This window comes from Pseudophryne corroboree, chromosome 4 (genome assembly GCF_028390025.1).
Source record: "Pseudophryne corroboree isolate aPseCor3 chromosome 4, aPseCor3.hap2, whole genome shotgun sequence".
NCBI classification, from domain to species: Eukaryota; Metazoa; Chordata; class Amphibia; order Anura; family Myobatrachidae; genus Pseudophryne; species Pseudophryne corroboree.
Window position 1 is genome coordinate 59,628,623 of NC_086447.1, and position 7,008 is coordinate 59,635,630.

At 45.2% G+C, this 7,008-nt stretch overlaps 1 non-coding gene across 1 annotated transcript; it reads right to left on the bottom strand.

The window, feature by feature from the left end:
* Positions 1-5,171: 5,171 nt before the first annotated feature.
* On the bottom strand, positions 5,172-5,254 carry TRNAL-CAG (transfer RNA leucine (anticodon CAG)). Its single transcript has one exon. It is a non-coding gene; the product is annotated as a tRNA-Leu (tRNA).
* Positions 5,255-7,008: the final 1,754 nt, after the last annotated feature.

A 7,008-nucleotide genomic window follows, 5' to 3' on the forward strand; every position in this document is an offset into this window, starting at 1 on the left:
CTCTGTGCTGCTGGGAACTCTGCTCCTCCCACTATATAACCAGGGCCGGCCCAAGCTTCATTTTTTTGGTAAGCGAATGTAGATTTTGGCGCCCCCCCCCCCCATGGTTGATGGAAAATATTATACAAAAGCTTAAAGCGCATTAAGCGAAACATGGGTGAAATCAACTGCCTACCATAAAGTTAAAACTTAAAGGGCAAAGCCGTTAAATAAGTGTTTTCTAATTAATCTAGCTTTTAAAAATTGGGGTCCTACCTGTCCTTTTCTGGGTCCCATTGGAATGAAGGTTTACTTTTTATTAATCTTATTAATTATTCAAATATAAAAACAGAGACTTGATTTGGACACTACAAAGTGTTGAAAGGGGGGGGGGGGGGGGTGACAGTGCTGCTGGGCTGTGTAGCATACAGGACACTGTCAGAAAGTAAATTGGTGCTCGCCCCCATATCTGAGTACAAGGACAGTGCGCGCACCAAAAATTTAGGGGCGTGGCTTCATGGGGAACGAGCATGGCCACATAATAGTACCAATTCACATTACACCACACAGATAGAGCACATTACACACACTGCGCCAGGTAGAGCACGTTAAACACACTGCGCCAGGTAGAAAACGTTACACACATTGCGCCAGGTAGAGCACGTTACACACACTGCGCCAGGTAGAGAACGTTATACACACTGCACCAGGTAGAGCACGTTACACACATTGCACCAGGTAGAGCACGTTACACACATTTCACCAGGCAGAGCACGTTACACACATTGCACCAGGCAGAGCACGTTACACACATTGCACCAGGCAGAGCACGTTACACACATTGCCGCACGATATGCACATTGCACCAGGTAGAGCACGTTATACACATTGCGCCAGGCAGAGCACGTTATACACATTGCGCCAGGCAGAGCACGTTATACACATTGCACCAGGTAGAGCACGTTATACACATTGCACCAGGCAGAGCACATTATACACATTGCACCAGGTAGAGCACATACATTATACACATTGCACCAGGCAGAGCACATTACACACATTGCACCAGGCAGAGCACGTTATACACATTGCGCCAGGTAGAGCATGTTATACACATTGCGCCAGGCAGAGCACGTTACACACATTGCGCCAGGTAGAGCACGTTATACACATTGCACCAGGTAGAGCACGTTATACACATTGCACCAGGCAGAGCACGTTAGACACATTGCGCCAGGTAGAGCACGTTATACACATTGCGCCAGGTAGAGCACGTTATACACATTGCACCAGGTAGAGCACGTTATACACATTGCACCCGGCAGAGCACGTTATACACATTGCGCCAGGTAGAGCACGTTATACACATTGCACCAGGTAGAGCACGTTATACATATTGCACCAGGCAGAGCACGTTATATACATTGCACCAGGCAGAGCACGTTATACACATTGCGCCAGGTAGAGCACGTTATACACATTGCGCCAGGTAGAGCACGTAATACACATTGCACCAGGTAGAGCACGTTATACATATTGCACCAGGCAGAGCACGTTATACACATTGCACCCGGCAGAGCACGTTATACACATTGCGCCAGGTAGAGCACGTTATACACATTGCACCAGGTAGAGCACGTTATACATATTGCACCAGGCAGAGCACGTTATATACATTGCACCAGGCAGAGCACGTTATACACATTGCGCCAGGTAGAGCACGTTATACACATTGCGCCAGGTAGAGCACGTAATACACATTGCACCAGGTAGAGCACGTTATACATATTGCACCAGGCAGAGCACGTTATACACATTGCGCCAGGTAGAGCACGTTATACATATTGCACCAGGTAGAGCATGTTATACACATTGCGCCAGGTAGAGCATGTTATACACATTGCGCCAGGTAGAGCATGTTATACACATTGCACCAGGTAGAGCACGTTATACATATTGCACCAGGTAGAGCATGTTATACACATTGCACCAGGTAGAGCACGTTATACACATTGCACCAGGTAGAGCACGTTATACACATTGCACCAGGTAGAGAATGTTACACACATTGCACCAGGTAGAGCACGTTATACATATTGCACCAGGTAGAGCATGTTATACACATTGCACCAAGCAGAGCACGTTATACACATTGCACCAGGTAGAACATGTTATACAGATACCTGGTGCGCAGTGGCGTAACTTCATCCCAATAGCCCGGAGGCAAGAACAATCTTGGTGCCCCTCCCAGCATGGGATGTAGTCAATATCCTGGCAGTTGGGATACCAGCGGTCAGAATACTGACACCGGGATCCAGACCGCCGATAACGCCAACAGCTGCGCAAGGGCTATTCCCACTCATGGGTGTCCACAATACCCATAAAGTGGGAAAGGAATCTGTGGTGAGCACAGCAAGTCACCAAACCCGCACGTGGCGAGCGCAGCTTTCTAGTGCTTGCGCCGCTGCCGGGCATTCTGGCAGCCGGGATTCCATACCCAATGCCCCAGCACCATTATATATATATATATATATATACATACATATACACACACACACACACACACATATACATATATATATATATATATATATATATGCCACCCGCTTGTCACACTAAGTGCCCAGGTGCCCTCCAAGGTGATCTCCCACCAGATACATAGCACAAGAACGGGCGGCACTCACGGGACTGTCAATGGCGGAAATAAATGGACACAAAACAGGTGTGACTCCCGTGTCCATTGATTTCCGCCATTGACAGTCCCGTACCAATACCCCGAAACATTGATCTGTTTATGCAGTTTTTGCACTAAAGTCACTTTGTAGTTTAAGCCTCTGAGTGCCGCCTCATTCTTTGCGGCATGGATATGGGGTTAACACCCTAGTGGAGGGCACCAGAGCAAGCTAGCCCAAGGGGGCGGACCGAGTGCCTGCGATTGGTGTGTGTGTATGTATATATATATATATATATATACATACACATTTATATACAGTATATATTTACATACAGTATATGCACAGACACACACATATATATATATACATATATATACACACACATATATATATATATATATATATAAAATATACAATAATAAAACAGCCAGGCTTACTTTTGCTGTAATACAGAACAGGAGACAGGAGAGTGAGAACTCACTCTTCTCTGTCTCCTCCAAGGCGCGTACATGCTGCTCCACACGCTGCCTGCCACTGCCAGGGACATTTCTTTACCCTGCAGCCTGCGCGCTCAGCCAATTACCGAGCCGCAGGCTGCTGCTTTATAGGCTATTGGACAGCTGAGCCGTCGCTCAGCTGTCCTGTACTGTTAGGCTGCCCTGGCGGTCGGCGCTGCGGGTGTAAGGTTGCCAGGGCAACCAAAGGAAGACGGAAGCGCAGCTCAGTGCCGCAGATCGTTAAGAGCTCCAAACTGTGGCGCTGTCACAGAGCAGCTCCCTCGCCTCCTCACCCTGGCCGCCTCAGCATCCGGGGGCACCTCTACTGATCTCCGTCCACGAGCCCACACACCGCATAGGAATCGGAGCTGGCGGTATACAGCAGGCAGCATGGGCTGGGAGCGTGGTCCTAGCTGCCGGCGCCCTCCACAGTGTGGCGCCTTACTCTTACGCGCAACCCGCGTAACGGGCGGGCCGGCCCTGTATATAACTCTCAGTCTGTGGCTTCCTGCTGCCTCCATTCCCCTCCTCACATCATGTCACTGCCCCTGTCACATGCAGCCCTGTTCTATCATATCACTCATCTCCTGATATACTCTGTGCTGCTGGGGACTCTGCTCCTCCACTGTATAACTCTCAGTCTGTGGCTTCCTCCATTCCCCTCCTCACATCATGTCACTGCCCCTGTCACATGCAGCTCTGTCCTCACTGACACATCACTCATCTCCTAATATACTCTGTGCTGCTGGGGACTCTGCTCATCCCACTATATAACTCTCAGTCTGTGGCTTCCTGCTGCCTCCATTCCCCTCCTCACATCATGTCACTGCCCCTGTCACATGCAGCTCTGTCCTCACTGACACATCACTCATCTCCTGATATCCTCTGTGCTGCTGGGGACCCTGCTCCTCCACTGTATAACTCTCAGTCTGTGGCTTCCTCCATTCACCTCCTCACATCATGTCACTGCCTCTGTCACATGCAGCCCTGTCCTCACTGACACATCACTCATCTCCTGATATCCTCTGTGCTGCTGGGGACCCTGCTCCTCCCACTGTATCACTATAAGTCTGTGCATTCCTGCTGCCTTTTTTTTTTGATCAGAAAATAAATGGCCATTTATGTCACATACACACAGCAGTAGCAGGTCAGTTTTCCCAACAATGAACACAATGCCTGACTCCCATTTATCCAGAAAATGGCCTAGGTGCCAAGTAACAGAGATCAGACATTGAGAAACAAGCGGTGACATTGCTCAGGGTAGCTGTGAGTAGTATATGTTCATTTATAAAGGTTACAATATTGTAACTAGGTTGCAACATTATAATACAAAGCAGCGTGTATTTTATTTATGCAAGCTTTCTCAGATCAATGGATCTTACAGCTAATCTAGGGCAGGGGACATTAGAAGAAGAGAAAGGGATGCCCTGGGTCATGTATAATCACATATGTAATAACAAAGGTATAATAACTTCTTTCATTTGATGTAATATGTCCCAGGTAGTAAAGAAGGAAATGTAAATGCTTTGCAGGAAAACATTGCAGTGCAGCTAGTGGAGAAAGAAGATGAGAAACGTATTTCATATGTAAAATGTAATGACGTCACTGTACCACCGGGGAGTGACTGTGGAGGCTGGCACTGATATACTGGGGGTCTGTGCAGTATACACTGTATTATATGTGGTCTAGCAAACTAGCACAGCCTCAAGATAATGCCAGGCACATATTTTACATTATAGGTATTAGGATTGGAATGTGCCTTTATATATATAGTCTTGTATATTCCTATATCTGCACCATACAATGACATCACATGATATTTTCTCATCACTGATTGCTTTCCACATTCCCTTATATACAGTATAGGCTTCTACTTTAATAAACAGTAATGTCTATAAATAATGTGCTGCACAGTCACTATGATGCGAACTCACCGGCAACACTGTAACTGTTGGTGCATTATAAGAATAATGAGCCCATGACAGGTGCGATCTGCTGCTCAAAACCTTAAAAAAGCATCTGTCAGAAGTGGGATTCGAACCCACGCCTCCAGAGGAGACTGCGACCTGAACGCAGCGCCTTAGACCGCTCGGCCATCCTGACTGTAGGAAAAAGTGCAGCACGGGGAGCTTCTACCCTCTGCCAGCTCTGTCTCCTCCCATCTAGTTCACATTGGCTGTATGTCAGTCATGTAATATAACACACTGGCTGTATACTGGTAATCATGTAAATATTACACACTGGCTGTATGCTGACAAACATGTAAATATTACACACTGGCTGTATGCTGACAGTCATGTGATATTATACACTGGCTGTATACTGACAGTCATGTGATATTACACACTGGCTGTATACTGACAATCATGTGATATTACACACTGGCTGTATACTGACAATCATGTGATATAACACACTGGCTGTATACTGACAATCATGTAACATTACACACTGGCTGTATACTGACAATCATGTGATATTACACACTGGCTGTATACTGACAATCATGTGATATTACACACTGGCTGTATGCTGACAGTCATGTGATATTACACACTGGCTGTATACTGACAATCATGTGATATTACACACTGGCTGTATGCTGACAGTCATGTGATATTACACACTGGCTGTATACTGACAATCATGTGATATTACACACTGGCTGTATACTGACAATCATGTAACATCACACACTGGCTGTATACTGACAATCATGTGATATTACACACTGGCTGTATACTGGTAATCATGTAACATTACACACTGGCTGTATACTGGCAATCATGTGATATTACACACTGGCTGTATACTGACAATCATGTGATATTACACACTGGCTGTATACTGACAATCATGTGATATTACACACTGGCTGTATACTGACAATCATGTGATATTACACACTGGTTGTATACTGGTAATCATGTAACATTACACACTGGCTGTATACTGACAATCATGTGATATAACACACTGGCTGTATACTGACAATCATGTAACATTACACACTGGCTGTATACTGACAGTCATGTAACATTACACACTGGCTGTATACTGACAGTCATGTAACATTACACACTGGCTGTATACTGACAATCATGTGATATTACACACTGGCTGTATACTGACAATCATGTGATATTACACACTGGCTGTATACTGACAGTCATGTGATATTACACACTGGTTGTATACTGGTAATCATGTAACATTACACACTGGCTGTATACTGACAATCATGTGATATAACACACTGGCTGTATACTGACAATCATGTAACATTACACACTGGCTGTATACTGACAGTCATGTAACATTACACACTGGCTGTATACTGACAGTCATGTAACATTACACACTGGCTGTATACTGACAATCATGTAACATTACACACTGGCTGTATACTGACAATCATGTGATATTACACACTGGCTGTATACTGACAATCATGTGATATTACACACTGGCTGTATACTGACAATCATGTGATATTACACACTGGCTGTATACTGGCAATCATGTGATATTACACACTGGCTGTATACTGACAATCATGTGATATTACACACTGGCTGTATACTGACAATCATGTAATATTACACACTGTATACTGGCAATCGTGATATTACACACTGGCTGTATACTGGCAATCATGATATCATATTACACACTGGCTGTATACTGGCAATCGTGATATTACACACTGGCTGTATACTGACAATCATGTGATATTACACATTGGCTGTACACTGGCAATCATGTAACTTTACACACTGGCTGTATACTGACAATCATGTAATATTACACACTGTATACTGGCAATCGTGATATTACACACTGGCTGTATACTGGCA